This window comes from Manacus candei, unplaced genomic scaffold, assembly GCF_025592945.1.
Source record: "Manacus candei isolate 608988 ecotype Guabito, Panama unplaced genomic scaffold, ASM2559294v1 h1tg000113l, whole genome shotgun sequence".
Taxonomy (NCBI): Eukaryota; Metazoa; Chordata; class Aves; order Passeriformes; family Pipridae; genus Manacus; species Manacus candei.
This window is the reverse complement of record NW_026138161.1, coordinates 681112-694358: the sequence shown is the minus strand read 5'-3', so window position 1 is coordinate 694358 and position 13247 is coordinate 681112. Positions and strand designations below refer to the sequence as shown.

Sequence of the window (13247 nt, the reverse complement as noted above, 5' to 3'; positions counted from 1 at the left end):
TCCATTATAGGCACCACAGCCAGTGTTTCAGGATCCAGGTCTCCACCCTGTGAAACTTGTGCAGGATCGCCAGCTTATCTGTATTTAATAAGCACACCCTCTTCCAGCATCCGAGATGTTCCTGAAAACACTGACTAACACCATGCTGAGTAGAAACCCTTGATCAAGAGATCATGGTATTTTGACCTGGAACCACAAGATAATCACTGTTTCAGAACAATTTCCCACCCATCCCACGGGGACTTTTCCCAGATCGCATTTCCTCAGTTCATCGGGGCATGGAACAGCATCAAAAGGCTGACGGATGCCAAGTTGTGTCACTTCTAATGGCTCTTCCCTTTCCAAACGGCATATCATGTCATCAAAGGCAACTAGGCTGGCACGACATAATTTGAGAATCTCACTTTATAGCTGGTAGAAACCGAATCCCAACAAGTCTGTCAGTGATGATATATTCCAGGTAACACAGGATTGAAATCTCCTGGCCCCAAGTCTCGGTCTTATACTTAAGCAATGCTCTGATTTGCCAGCTTTCACAATTTATGAGCTTTGCAATGTTCAGTAGCTGGTGAGAGAGCGGAATTAGGCAGGGGGGTTACGGCCACAGCTTCCTGATCAACTTCATTCTTAAGTTCCTTGTTTCAAAAAATACAAATAATTGCGGAGGTGTTGAAGGTCTCCAAACCAGAATGCATACAAATCTAGGTATATCACATTTATCTATCTAACTGTATATAAACATTTTATCTCAAAGCTGGTGTTGCATCTTGCTTTCCAAGCCTTTGGGTCTGACAGCACTGTGTGCAACAAGGCACTTCAGGAGGATAAACCAGGGTATCAAAAAGGTGCCATTTTAGAAATAAAATTAATAAACGGTCTATGAATTCAGGAGAATGTTTGTCAAAGATGCCTTTGGATCCAAATTTCCCTTAAACTTAAAATTAGATTTCTGAGTTAATTTACTAGACTGTTGTGGTCTAATCAGTAAAGCCAATAGCTGATTTTTTAAAAACCTAGGTATAACTCAAGATGAAGAAACATTTCACTGACCTAAACACAAGCCCCAGAAAATAACATACAAATACATTTCTTAAAATCAGCACCTGTACAAGCAGTTCTGTTTTCCAGGAACTCAAGCAAATTCATTCCACATCCGTGTATGACACAGGCAGGATTTTCAGATCATCCCCTGCCTGGCAGCTCCCATCGAGACTGGCAGCACAAGCCATCCCATGCCAGGTTACTCAAGGCCACAGCTCAACACCAAACCTAAATACTTGTCTGCATACAAACTGCATATCCATGTATCCATGATTATCACAAGCAAATGGCTCCTGGGTGTAACAAATGGTTTTCAGCTGAGTTATCACCCATTGCAAAGACCAGGCAAACCTCAAGGGCTGTGGAAAAGGAGCCAGAAAAGGGAGAGAAACCTTCCTGATGTGCCTGATATTAACTACCATCCTCAGCCCTGGTCCAGGAAAACTCTGAAATGTTCATTCTCCCAGGTCAACCGAATCAACTTTGAGACTTTTTATTTGCTGCAACATAACAAGATGCTGCAAGAAGAGAAATCACTGGACTGCTCAGCTCACTCTCAGTTCTAAAGCTTTGGCCTAAAACAAAAATTTAAAAGGGTAATGGTGTTCTTCCTTCGGTCCTGACTATAATGGCCATTGAAATGTTCCAAATACTTGTATTTTTGCAAAATAACAGGGAGCACAAAGAGAAAGATGGGTTACACTTCATTTTTCAAGCCCTACTCAGAGACAGCTTGAATATTAGCTTGAATATTAGCCCAGTATTAGCTGATGTTAACCTTTGGGAACCAAATAAACATCTGGATTTCCATCTCCCCCTCAGTACAACAACAGTAACAGCACTTCCCTCCTTCATGGCAAGAGGCACAGCCAGGCTGAGATTCACCCATCTGGGATGGCACAGTCAAAATACTGAGGCTAGACCCCACTGATGAAACAGAAAATACGTATTAAAAAATATATTTAAATATATTATATAGTATATTTTCATATATAACATAAATTATGTATTACATATTATATATAATATATAATTTTTATATATATATAATATATATAAAATGCATTGTTAGGATACTATTAAACTTATCCCTTACACAGTGTTCAGAACTGGCCTGAGTGCTTGTTCTGAGAGACCACAGCTTGGTCTCTCCCTAAGCTGTGCTAATGCCTCCCACCTCCCTATTCCTGCCCACCATCCACCTCCTGTGCACCAGAAGGAGTGTGAGCAGGGCACAGCAAGAGCACTCTGCCCTTCACCTTTGAGGAGGCCTTTTCCCTCCCATTTCAATAACATTTGGCCAATTCTTCTCCTCTTCAGTCCACATACAGAGAAGGGAAAGTCATTTATCACAGAATCATAGATTGGTTTGAGTTGGAAGGGGTCTTTAAAGGTCATCTCATTCCAATCCCCCTGCCATGAGCAGGGACACCTTCCACGAGACCAGGTTGCTCAGAGCCCCATCCAACCTGGCCTTGAACATTTCCAGGGATGGGACATCCACAGCTTCTGTGGGCAACCTGTTCCACCTCACCACCCTCACAGTAAAGAATTCCTTCCTTATATCTAATCTAAACCTACTCTCTTTCAGTTTGAAGCCATTTCCCCTTGTCCTATCACTCCAGGCCCTTGGGAAAGGTCCTTCTCCAGCTCTCTTGTGGCTCCTTTAGGTACTGGAAGGAGCTCTACGATTTCCATGGAGCCTTCTCTTCTCCAGGCTTAACAGCCCCAACTCTCAGCCTTTCCCCACAGAAGAGGTGCTCCAGCTTTCTGAGATCTTTGTGGCTTCCTTTGGACTTGCTCCAGCAGCTTCACATCCTTCTTATGTTGGGCACTCCAGAGCTGGACTCAGAACTCCAGGTGGAGTTTCTCCAGAGCAGAGTAGAGGGGGAGAATCCCCTCCCTGGACCTGCTGCCCGCTCTGCCTTTGATGCAGCCCAGGACACGGTTGGTTTATGAGCCTTTCTTCTTCACACCTCTCCTCCCTTTTCGTTTCAGTCAAGTCAGGAGGACAGCTCTGCACCAGTGGTGATGGAGCCAAGGCTGGACACTGCTTTACCTCCTGGTAGTGCATTTTAAGAGCCATTCCTTAGACAGACTGCAGTGCTGCTCCTTTCATTGTCTGTCTCCCAAATCCACCAGCACATCTCGGCACTCCTTGTCACCTCCTGGGCTCACAGTGACCCACCAAATGGAGCTGCCACAACTTTCCTGAGCAGCCAGCGAATAGATCACACTCTCAAATCACTGCCTGGAAAGTCTGCATGGTATGTGGCTTAATTTTCTTTTCCATAATGTGAAATCCAATCTGAAATGCACAGATTAGTTTACTAATCTGTGTAAATCCTATTAATAGCACTTGCGCTGCTGCGCTCCCATTCACATTCTAACAAATCTGTTTGGACTGGCTTGGTTTTCCCTCATCTCCTGCAAGACCTTCACACCTGGTTGTGGTCACGTCTTCACAGAATAGCTGGCCACAGATGGAAACTTGAGCTTTACGCTCATCTCTCATGTTTTAATTCGTGTCCCATGGTCCATCACGTTCTGGATCAAAGCATTAGTGCTGTAAATCAACATGGTGCCATCGAAGCTAAAGAGATTGTACGAAGGATTGCACAGCTTCAGTGGGGAAGGGCACAGCCCCTCCTTTGCCCCAGCATCACTGGCTTCTGCCCCTGCTCCCACTGCTCCATGCCCCACAGAGCTCCCACTGGCACCACAGTGACTCCATCCTGCCCTGGGCACCTTGCCTGAAACGAGGCCCAAACACCAGCAAAGGACCTGCTTGAGGGAAGGAGGCAATGGACAGTCTCTGGAGACACTGGATGTGTTCACACCAGCCCCAAGCACATCCCCTTCTCACCTGTGGGTTTCAGGTGGCACACCCAGCACCAGGGCTTGTGACTGTCAGAAAGAGCATCCTTGCTGGCAGCTGGGTGAGCTGCAATAATCCCCCTGTGCTTCTCAAAGAGAAGGCACCCTCTGTTCTGCTATAGAATGAGCCATTCTCTATTTGAAACCACAATATTTACTTTACCCATAGTGGACTCCAGTGGCTCCCTACTTTGCAGTTGTGGTGAGAGGGGTCAGCACGAGGAATGGCAGAGGAGGTGTGCGGGGCTTGCATTCCTGGCTCCAGCTTCCTAATCAAGCTGTGCATTAATTAGCTAATCCATCTCCACACTGTTGTCCCCTGCACTTCATTTCACCACCATCCCAGAGTCCTTGTAACTGAGCACCTTCCATCATGGCCATAGCCTCAGGCCATCCCACAGCACACCAGCTCCATGCTGAGCCAGGACCATGCTGTTCCCTTGGTGTAAAGAGTCCTCCATGACTTTGGACCTGGCTGGAATTTGCCAAAACCAGCCCTTGGGAAGGACTCTGAGCTGTTGTCACTCCCAACCTGTGCCCTTGCAGCCTTCCAGCACCTGCTGGTGCATCCCCTACCACGTGCCAGGCAGGAGTGGATGGATGTGGGAGAAGAAACCCTGCCAGGCAAAAAGCTCCACAGACTTACCAGCTGGGAAGTTTTAACAGAGAACAGGAGAACATGAGAACTCTCAGATGACAAAGGGAAAAGATCTTCTCTAGATCGTGGAAAGGGAAGGGTTTGAGTTAAAACTCCATTTACACAAGTCCACAGTAGGACAAACCCACTCCTCATCTCCCTGCCAAGGGATCCCTGCTCCTTGCACAAGTCTGTTGTCTGTGTGATTCTCGTCATCCAGCTCTTCACAATTCCCAAGGCCAAGCAAGGCTCTGGAGTGCTTTCACTAACCTCAATAAAAAGGCTGGACCTGCAGTGGCAAGTCAGTTACAGCACAGCCCTGGATACGTTTCCAATGGTTTTTCAACCAGAGGGTTAAAAGAATTATTAGCACAAAGGATTTGTGGCTCTTCTCTTTTCTTCCCCATAGCTGAACTGCATCTACTCCCCATCCAAAAGCATGTGGATTTTATCTCATCACTGTAGAAACTTTTCAAGGTCAATACAGCTTCCCTCTCACCTAGTTTTCCCTAAAATGGTTTTAATATTTTTTTATTATCTGAATAATTCCTGGTGGTTTACATGAATACTAACTCAGGAATTGTTTGTAATTCCTCAGCATCATGGAAGAAATGTTTTAAAAGCATTACCCGCACTCAAGAAATTCTCCCCAAATTCTCTTCTACAAAAGGTTCTTACTTGTTACCTTTGTTAAAGCTTGCCTGTGAAGCAGCCATTTGTTTATAGACCTTTAATCTCTTGGTAAAGGTGCCTGCTGTGAGATATTAAAATGCCACAGAGAAAGAAAAAACCCAAACATGAAAAAATAGAGGAATTTTTGGAGAGAGCCTACTGGCCAAATACAATATGTGGCCAGACAGAATCAGAAGCACTGGCTGCAGTACAAACCCAAGAGGCTTCAGACAAACCGCCTCAGCCACAATGGTAATGGTTCACCAGCAAAAGGAATGTAGAAAACAAAATGGGGGGAAGATCCCCTCCCCCTTCCTCCTCTGCCTTACCCCCAAAAGACTATCTGACATGGCTGATACTTCCAGTGCATGCAAATGTGCCACCTGGGAAAGGCAAACAGGGACTTGCTTGCTGGCTGGGAATTTTGACTACAGTGTCATGCCTGCCCAACCCTGTGCAGGCAGACCTCAGGAAAAGTGATGCTTAAAATACTAAAGGTGAGATGAGAGCAGGGGAACAGCCCATCTCAACCCTTTGTACATTCACTGAGCTCCTTTGTAAAACTGCCATGATTTCTATCACCTTTGCTGCAGAGCATCAGGTACTGATGGCTGCAGACCTTGTTCCAGCATCCAGCTCGTGTGTGCTCACAGCCAGCCTGTGCCCATCCTTCCTGTGCCCGTTTTGTCCTTCCCCTTAAATAGCTCTTTCCCCTTGGACACAATTATAGGGGACAGTCACACTCCCTTCTCTCACCTCTGCCTTTACTGCACAGCCTAACCAAGCTGTGCTGGAGGTTGGCTTGCAAAGAGCTCCTTGAGCTCCTTGTCCCGATGTCAAAACCTGTGTCACATGCCGTGATCAGCTGAGACACAGCACACTCTAGAAGAGCCCTGCTGGTTTCGTACACCCAAGGAGCTCACAAGTCACCTTCTCCTCCCTGTTGCAAACAGTCCTTGAATGAACACAGGAGAGCTCAGTTCACCATCTGCCAGGAGGGTTCGTCCGAAAGGTGAACTTAACTCACAGCTGCTTTTCAAACCCTGCCCAAGGATGGACTCAGGAGCTCCAGCTGCTCGTTCTCAGGCAGTATCAGGACTTTCTGCCCCTGCCTGTCCCCAGGAGGGGGCTGCTGCCTCGCTGTGGTCTTGGCAGAAGTAATGGTGTGTCCCCTCCACGGTCATCTCAGAGTGCAACCTACTGCCCTAATGTCCTCTGCAGCAGCAGGTGGCTTCAGGTGGAACATCAAGTGGTTTCTCATGCTTTAGCTGTGGGAGAGCAGATCTTTGGGAAAGATAAGATGGACAGGACCTCACGAAGGCTAGGAGTGGGGCTAAAAGCCTGGATTGTGGAGAACTTTTCAGCCTGGCTCATCCTAGATTTGGCTTCAGAAATTCAGGGTTCAATTTCTGCTGCAAAGTTTGGTGTTGATTCCTCGAACTCAACTGCAGCATCTCCTGCTTCCACTCAGCACTCGCCAGGGTGTCAAGGGAATATCTGCCATCACCTGTTGTAAATGTGCTCTGGCAGCAGTGAGAGAGGAATTGCTGTACAATTTTGTCTACAACAGCCCTGCAAACTTCTTTTACACCTACTTGGAGCGTAAGTTTTCTATCATGGAGCAGCCTCTCCTCCATCTCCAATGCTGAGCTGCACAGGACCCTGCCTTTAGGGAAGCCTCCATGTGTCGCCGTGGAAAAACTCCCTTTCAAATGAATTTTAATAGAAGTGTTTGTATTTAATATTGGCTCCTGTGTAAAGGATCAAAGTCCTGGCCCTTGGTATCTCTCCACCCTCCATGAACACACACAAGTAAGCTGCCAACACTCCTCAAAGCTGCATCCTGCAGCTCCTTGGTCCCGCTGAGGTCTGCGTGCTTGGGAAGAAGATATAGGTGTGCCAGCAGTGGCCATGACCATGATGACTTTAAAGCAGAGGAATGCTTTGGAAAGTGAATGCCTTTCATAAAAATCTCCCCAAATATTTCATTCTGTCCTCATGCTCAGCCAAACCGCTTCTCCAAGTACCCATCTATTACAACTAATAATAAAGGTAAGTTTCTACTATCATGACCTTACCTCGCTAAGTGTAACCCCATGTGCGTTCACAGATGTGCTTTGGGAGCTCTTCCATGAGTGGAATTGCTGGAAATCTCCCAGAATTGAAATGACTTCACTTGATATTTAAAGAGATGAGAAAAAAGGGAGCAGAGAGAAATACAGTCAGTAGATTAGACGCTGTCATCTGATCCACTCAAGGTACAAAGGACATTAAACAGAACTGAAACTCAAATTTAATGAGGCTGAGAGACACAAACTTGTGTGTAATTAGCTTGCAAGATTCACTGCCACAAAGTATCATGGAGGCCAAGAGCCTGTCACCAAAAGTGTGGAAATATATACATTTATACACACACACATGTAAAAGTGTATCTATATATGTATACACCTTCACACACACACGTGAGCATACATATGTGTACAACTGTGTTCTCTCAGGGCTGAAAAGGACTTGACAACACCATTCAGTCTTTTCCCCAGATCCAAGACAAGATCAAATAGACGTCGGTATTTTCTGACAGATGTTTGTCTAGACCTGTTTTTAACAGAGAATCTCCCACCTCCTGGGGCAATTTATTCCAATGCTTCCTTTTCTTCCTCAGCTTTCTCCACACACACACACATATATTTGTCTCAGAAGGTGAGCAGAGCAGCCTCTGATGACTTGCACATCAAAAGGCTTGTTAACTCATTTCTCATGGCAAGATCTTTCTTGCGAATGACGTACGAGCCCACAAGATCCCATCGTGACCTGAGGTGACAGGCTGAGCTTGGGGGACCAGCAGATGGGTTAAGGAGGGGCAAATGGGAAAGGAGGGGGAAATTCAGTCCTTTCTTTGTTAACCCATCAGATTTGTCTGCTGATAAAAGAGGGACCAACTTTGTATACTCCATTTTTAGGCTCGAACAATAAGCTCCTCTGTTTTTTGATAAAATAAATACATTTTTGGCTTCCTCAGCAGCCACCTCAGAGGAGATGCTGTCCTGTCAAACTTAAGTAAGGCAAAGGAGGGGATGAGGAATGAGGCTGCGCAGCTGGAATATGTAAATGGCAGGATGGAGAGTAGCACTTTCCCAGCCACGCTGGATATCTATTACCTCCACTTTTGGACTGACAATGCACCAAATGTTTCATTGCCTGGGGCCTTACAAAGCTGACCAGCTTTTTTAGCTGAAAGCACTAATGTAGAAAGGCAATTGGGAATTAATTATTTAATGTGGTTCTTGTTGGTAGAAAGCTTCCACCCCTCCTGCGTCTCAGCTACCATTATACATATGTTGCTTTTCTTCAGACTACAGTGATTAGGCAGCAGCAGAAAATGACCGCTAAATCCTGTTCCCACTTGCAGTGAACTCCATTTAAATCGACAGATTTGCATTCAATAACCGAGGGCAGAGTTTAACCCCGTGCTGGGAGAGCATCATTTGTGACAAAAACCATAAACAGATCTGTTTCCATTTCTGAAAATAAGCCATCTCGTACCTCTGCTCCCAAGCTCCCTCTTTGACAGGCAGCAGAAGAGTACTTCTGTTTAAAAATTAAAATCCATGCGAGTAGCCCTATTAGGAAATCAGACTGAGCTCCCTTTAATGTGGCTGTTTGGATGCCTCACTGGAGCAGGCAGAAAGGTGTATCCCGAATCCACACCGCATGTTGGTTCAGCTCCAGCTTCTCCCGGATTCTCAAGATAAGCATCTATTTCATTTAGAGCCTTTTTAGTTATGACCTGTGAAGAAGCAAATGTCCTTTTGAAGATCTCCCTGCAACAGCTGCATGCCAGAGAGTCCCGGCCAAGTTACTTGAAGAGCTTAAGGATCAGGCCCCAAGTATTTAAAAAATAAAGTGCAAAATAAGGTTCTGCAGCAGGGCTGAGAAGGGGCATGAACTTACCTGTCAGCCATCAGACGTGAGAAACTGGTAACTTCTTCCCTGCAGTCATCACCTCTGGAATCATTCCGGAGGATGCTCCAACATGAGCCCACTAAAATTCAACGTAGTGAATTAAACCAGGAATTAATTTATTGCAATGTGTCATATTTTTCCAAACACAAAATATACTGGGTTAGCTTTTTTTTTTTTTTTTGGCTCTTCAGATGAAAGAAATACGGCTGTACAGATGTGCTTTTCTGAGATCCAGTGGCATGAAACCTGAAATGCCCCAGCAAGTTTCAGGAGCGAGAAGTTTTAATCACCATGGAAGCACAACACTTTTGAAGGTCTATGAAATTAAACACCCAGGTCTGAAGAAAGGGTAAACTTATCCGTCTGGGCAGATCTATTGATAAACAGAGACAACTCATTTTCTTCTGGAAAGCTGCGTTCTATGTTGTTTGAAAAAATAATCAGTTGTTCAAGACAGGTTTGTGCGGGGAAGGGAAAGGACAAAAAAAAAAAAAAAAGCAGTGCTGGGAGAGACTTTCCGGAAGGGAAAAGGAAAGGCAGTGTGAAAGTATTCCCGTCAGTTAAGTGATTCCCTGCAAATTCAGGAGGTGGAAGAGATGATGAGCTGAGCATCTCTCAGGGCCAGACAGAGCAAGGCTGGCGACGACAGAGGCATATGGAGACCCACCCAGGGCGCAGACAGAGCGGAGGACCCCCAGACCTCGGCTTACGCAAGGTGACCTTTCCCCTCTCTAAAATTTCAAAGCTGGCGTTGCCGGCACTGAACAGACTGTGTGCCATATGTAACATGACCTCAGCTCTGCTCTGCCAAGCCACTGATGGCATCACTAATGAGAGGTGAAAGGTCCCCTCCTCGCAGCTCACTCGGAAACCCACCGAGGCGGCGGGTGCAGGACGGGCCCCCCAACCCTGTAGCCCTGCAGGCAGACACCCACTGTCCCCCTGACCCCATATCCCTGCAGGCAGGGGCCTGCTGCCCCCCAACTCCATATCCCCCTGGGCAGGTGCCCACTGATCCACCACAGGCAAACACGCTCATACAAGGGGTTGATGGTGCCTCTTCCCTTGGCCCAGCTGAAACTGGCACAGTCCCCCAGCAATGGAAATATTTGTTCAGTACCCAAATGCAAAGCAGGGAGGCAAAGAGAGCCCTGGATGTAAATCCTGTCCTTGGTCCAGCTGCCACCCTTCCAGCCACCTTGCTCTGAGCATGGATCATGACTGGGCATTGACTGGGCGGGGAGAAGGATTTGGGCTTGAGGATGATGTGAAAGGAGGGGGTCCTTGAGCTACCCTCCTTAAGCCAGGAAGGACCTGAAATTTAACTTATTTTCTTTTCCAGCATTTTGCACTAAACCTGTTGCAGTGTCTTGCACAAAAAAAAAAAAAAACCAAAAACACTGCATTTCCCCCCACGCCCTTTTTTTCCCCTTTCTTTTTTTAATAAGGGGGTTTAGGTTCTTTTTGCAGTTTTCCCGATGTCCAGCGCCCCCCTGCCCCAGCCATCACCTAAAAAAGGGACAGATGGGACCCGCCCACACTCCACTCCTGAGCACCCGTCTTCCTGCCCCGGACACACGTGGGGATGGTCCATGTGCTCCTGGGTGGGTGTCACGGGTGTGGGGTTCACGCGTGTGTGGGGGTGTGTACCCGTGGGTGGACACCTGGACAGGGCTGTGGGAGCGTTCACATGGCTCGGTGTGTGCTCACACGGGTGCCTGCCCACAGGTGAGGGCAGGCAGGGATGTCTGTGCCACATGAGGAGCTGTACACACAGGAGGGTGTGCATTCGGGGGGGGAGTGTCCGCACACGTGGGTGGGGGAGTGCACACGGGTGGATTTTGGGGTGTCAGCACCCCGGGGAGGGGCACAGGTGTGTGTGTGCACGTCGGTGGTGAGCACACATGGGTATTTTGGGCGCTGGGGCGCTGCCCGTGAGATGTCTGGGTGCTCAAGGGTGGGTGTTACAGCGCGGGCTTGGCGTGGGTGGCCCTGCACCCCCATTCCAGCCCCGGGACCCCGGCGGGACGGGGCTGCAGCAGCCCCGCCTGGAGCGGAGAACGCGCCCGCAGTTTTTTTCGCTTTCGCAAATGACTCATTCCTGGCAGATGTGGCACCGCTGAGGTGCAGTGAGGACCCATCCACGCACTCCGTACTTATATTCCACACACCCCCCCCCGCGACCGTGCTCCTGCCTCCCCACAGAGGGCGAAACCCCGCGGGGAAGGGGCTGGTTTTACCCCTCACTGATTTTCTGCCGGGGATTCATTTTTACATCGCATCCGGCGCTGAGAAATTAAATTATTCGTTTCAAATACTTATACCGCACACCCCCCCCCTTCCAGCACACCCTCCTCTCACAGGGGGACAGACGAAGGTGCCCACACGTGTCGGGTTGCGCTGGGACACATCCTACTGCCGGCCGCGGAGTGGCTGCGGAGGGGCAGCAGGGACGTGTTTTTCTTCCACGGAGGAGGCACATCTCGGGGGAACATCCTGCCGGTTGCGGGGAAGCAGCGCTCGAACCCGCGGCAGCCCCGCGCCTGGTTTGGCCGCAGCCGAATTCCAGCTGCATTATCTTACTTAAAAAAAAAAATAATATATATATATATATAAAAAAAAATAAAGCTGCAGAAGTTGCAACTACCATTGTCTCGGGTACCGGCAGATGCCATTACGCCGAGAAACGAGAGGAAAACAACGTCGCGACAACGCGAACCGCCGCGCTGATACCGCGCGGGTCCCTGCGCGCCCGCGGGAGGCTCCCAGCCCCCCCTGGAGTGGGAATCCCACCTCCCGCCGTGGGACTGCCACCCCCGTGGTGGGGGTGCAGACCCGCCCGGTAGCGCTGAGGGGCTTTGGGGAGGTGTGAGCGGCTGGGATGCAGCGGGTGGGGGTCTCCCCCTCTGCGTGGGGGGACTGCCACTGACGGGGGGAGCCGCGCACTCCGGGGGCGGGTGGGCACTCGGGGGTCGTGTCGCGGACACGGACACGCGGGGGAGATGCAGCCCAGCCAGTGCCGGCTGGAAGACGAGCCGGCAGGCTTCCGTGCTGAAAAGGAGTTAAACCCCGCCGTTGTCCTTTGATTTAGGAAATGGCTCATCCAATTCAGTTCCAGATTATTCAGGGGCAGGCTGCCTCGCTCGCTCCCTCTCTCCCCACACCAGCCCAAACATCTTGAAGTAATCAGCAGCTGAGAACGGAGACGTCCCCCTGGCATCTCAGGTTAAAGAAGGAGGTCCAGGAAAATGTGGTAGAGCCATTACAAGAAACCTGAGATGCATTCATCAGAGACTCCAATTGCCATCGCATTAGGATTGATTAGAGACCAGCAGTACCGTAATGACCCGGAAAGCGGGGCATACGGGGATTATTAATATCAGACTTCTCAAGAAAAAAAAAAAAAAAAAAAAAAAGGAGAGAGGGGGAAAAAAGAGGAAAAGAGAGAAGGAGGAGGAGGGGAAATGAGGGAAAATTTAAAAAACAAAAGCGCATCGCGGGGCTCCTGCTCGGATGCAGACTTACCTGAGAGCACAGGCACCGGCTAGCTTCAAGGACGAGAATTTATCTAACTTCTAGGAAAGAAAAAGCAAACAAATATGGGGGAAAACCCCACCTCTGGGCACCCTGAAATCGCCCGCCTCCGTGTACGGCTCGCACAGAGACTCCCAACTCCGCGGCCTCGGGGCCGGGCTGGCCGCGGTTTGGGGGTCCCAGCCGGGGGCTCCCCCACCCAGGCCAAAGGACGCCGGTCCCCGGGCTGGTGACAGCAAGGACAAGTTAAGGAGCCACCAGAGAGGGGCAAAGAGACCTCGATGGCTCGTCTCCTTCTCAGTTCCCTGCGCCAAAACAAATCAGCCCCTCCTGGTCTCGGTTTAAATGTAGCTCACTGGATAATTAACTCCATCTTTCCAGCCCTGCTTTAACTGTTTATTTAGTGTCACCCCGTATTACCATCACTAGCACTTTCCTCTGAACAGGAGAAGCTGGAGGGTTTCACCTCCCAAAAGGAAGTTTTTCGTAGCTTAAAAGAATCAGCGTCCAGGAGGTACATTAG

General features: G+C 48.7%; 1 long non-coding RNA gene across 1 annotated transcript; it reads right to left on the bottom strand.

Moving 5' to 3' along the window:
• Positions 1–7497: 7497 nt before the first annotated feature.
• LOC127461827 (uncharacterized) lies at positions 7498–13023 on the bottom strand. The gene is made up of 3 exons (XR_007900204.1): positions 12716–13023; positions 9179–9269; positions 7498–9014 (listed from the first exon to the last, which is right to left on the bottom strand). It is a non-coding gene; the product is annotated as an uncharacterized LOC127461827 (long non-coding RNA).
• Between the last annotated feature and the right edge of the window lie 224 nt (positions 13024–13247).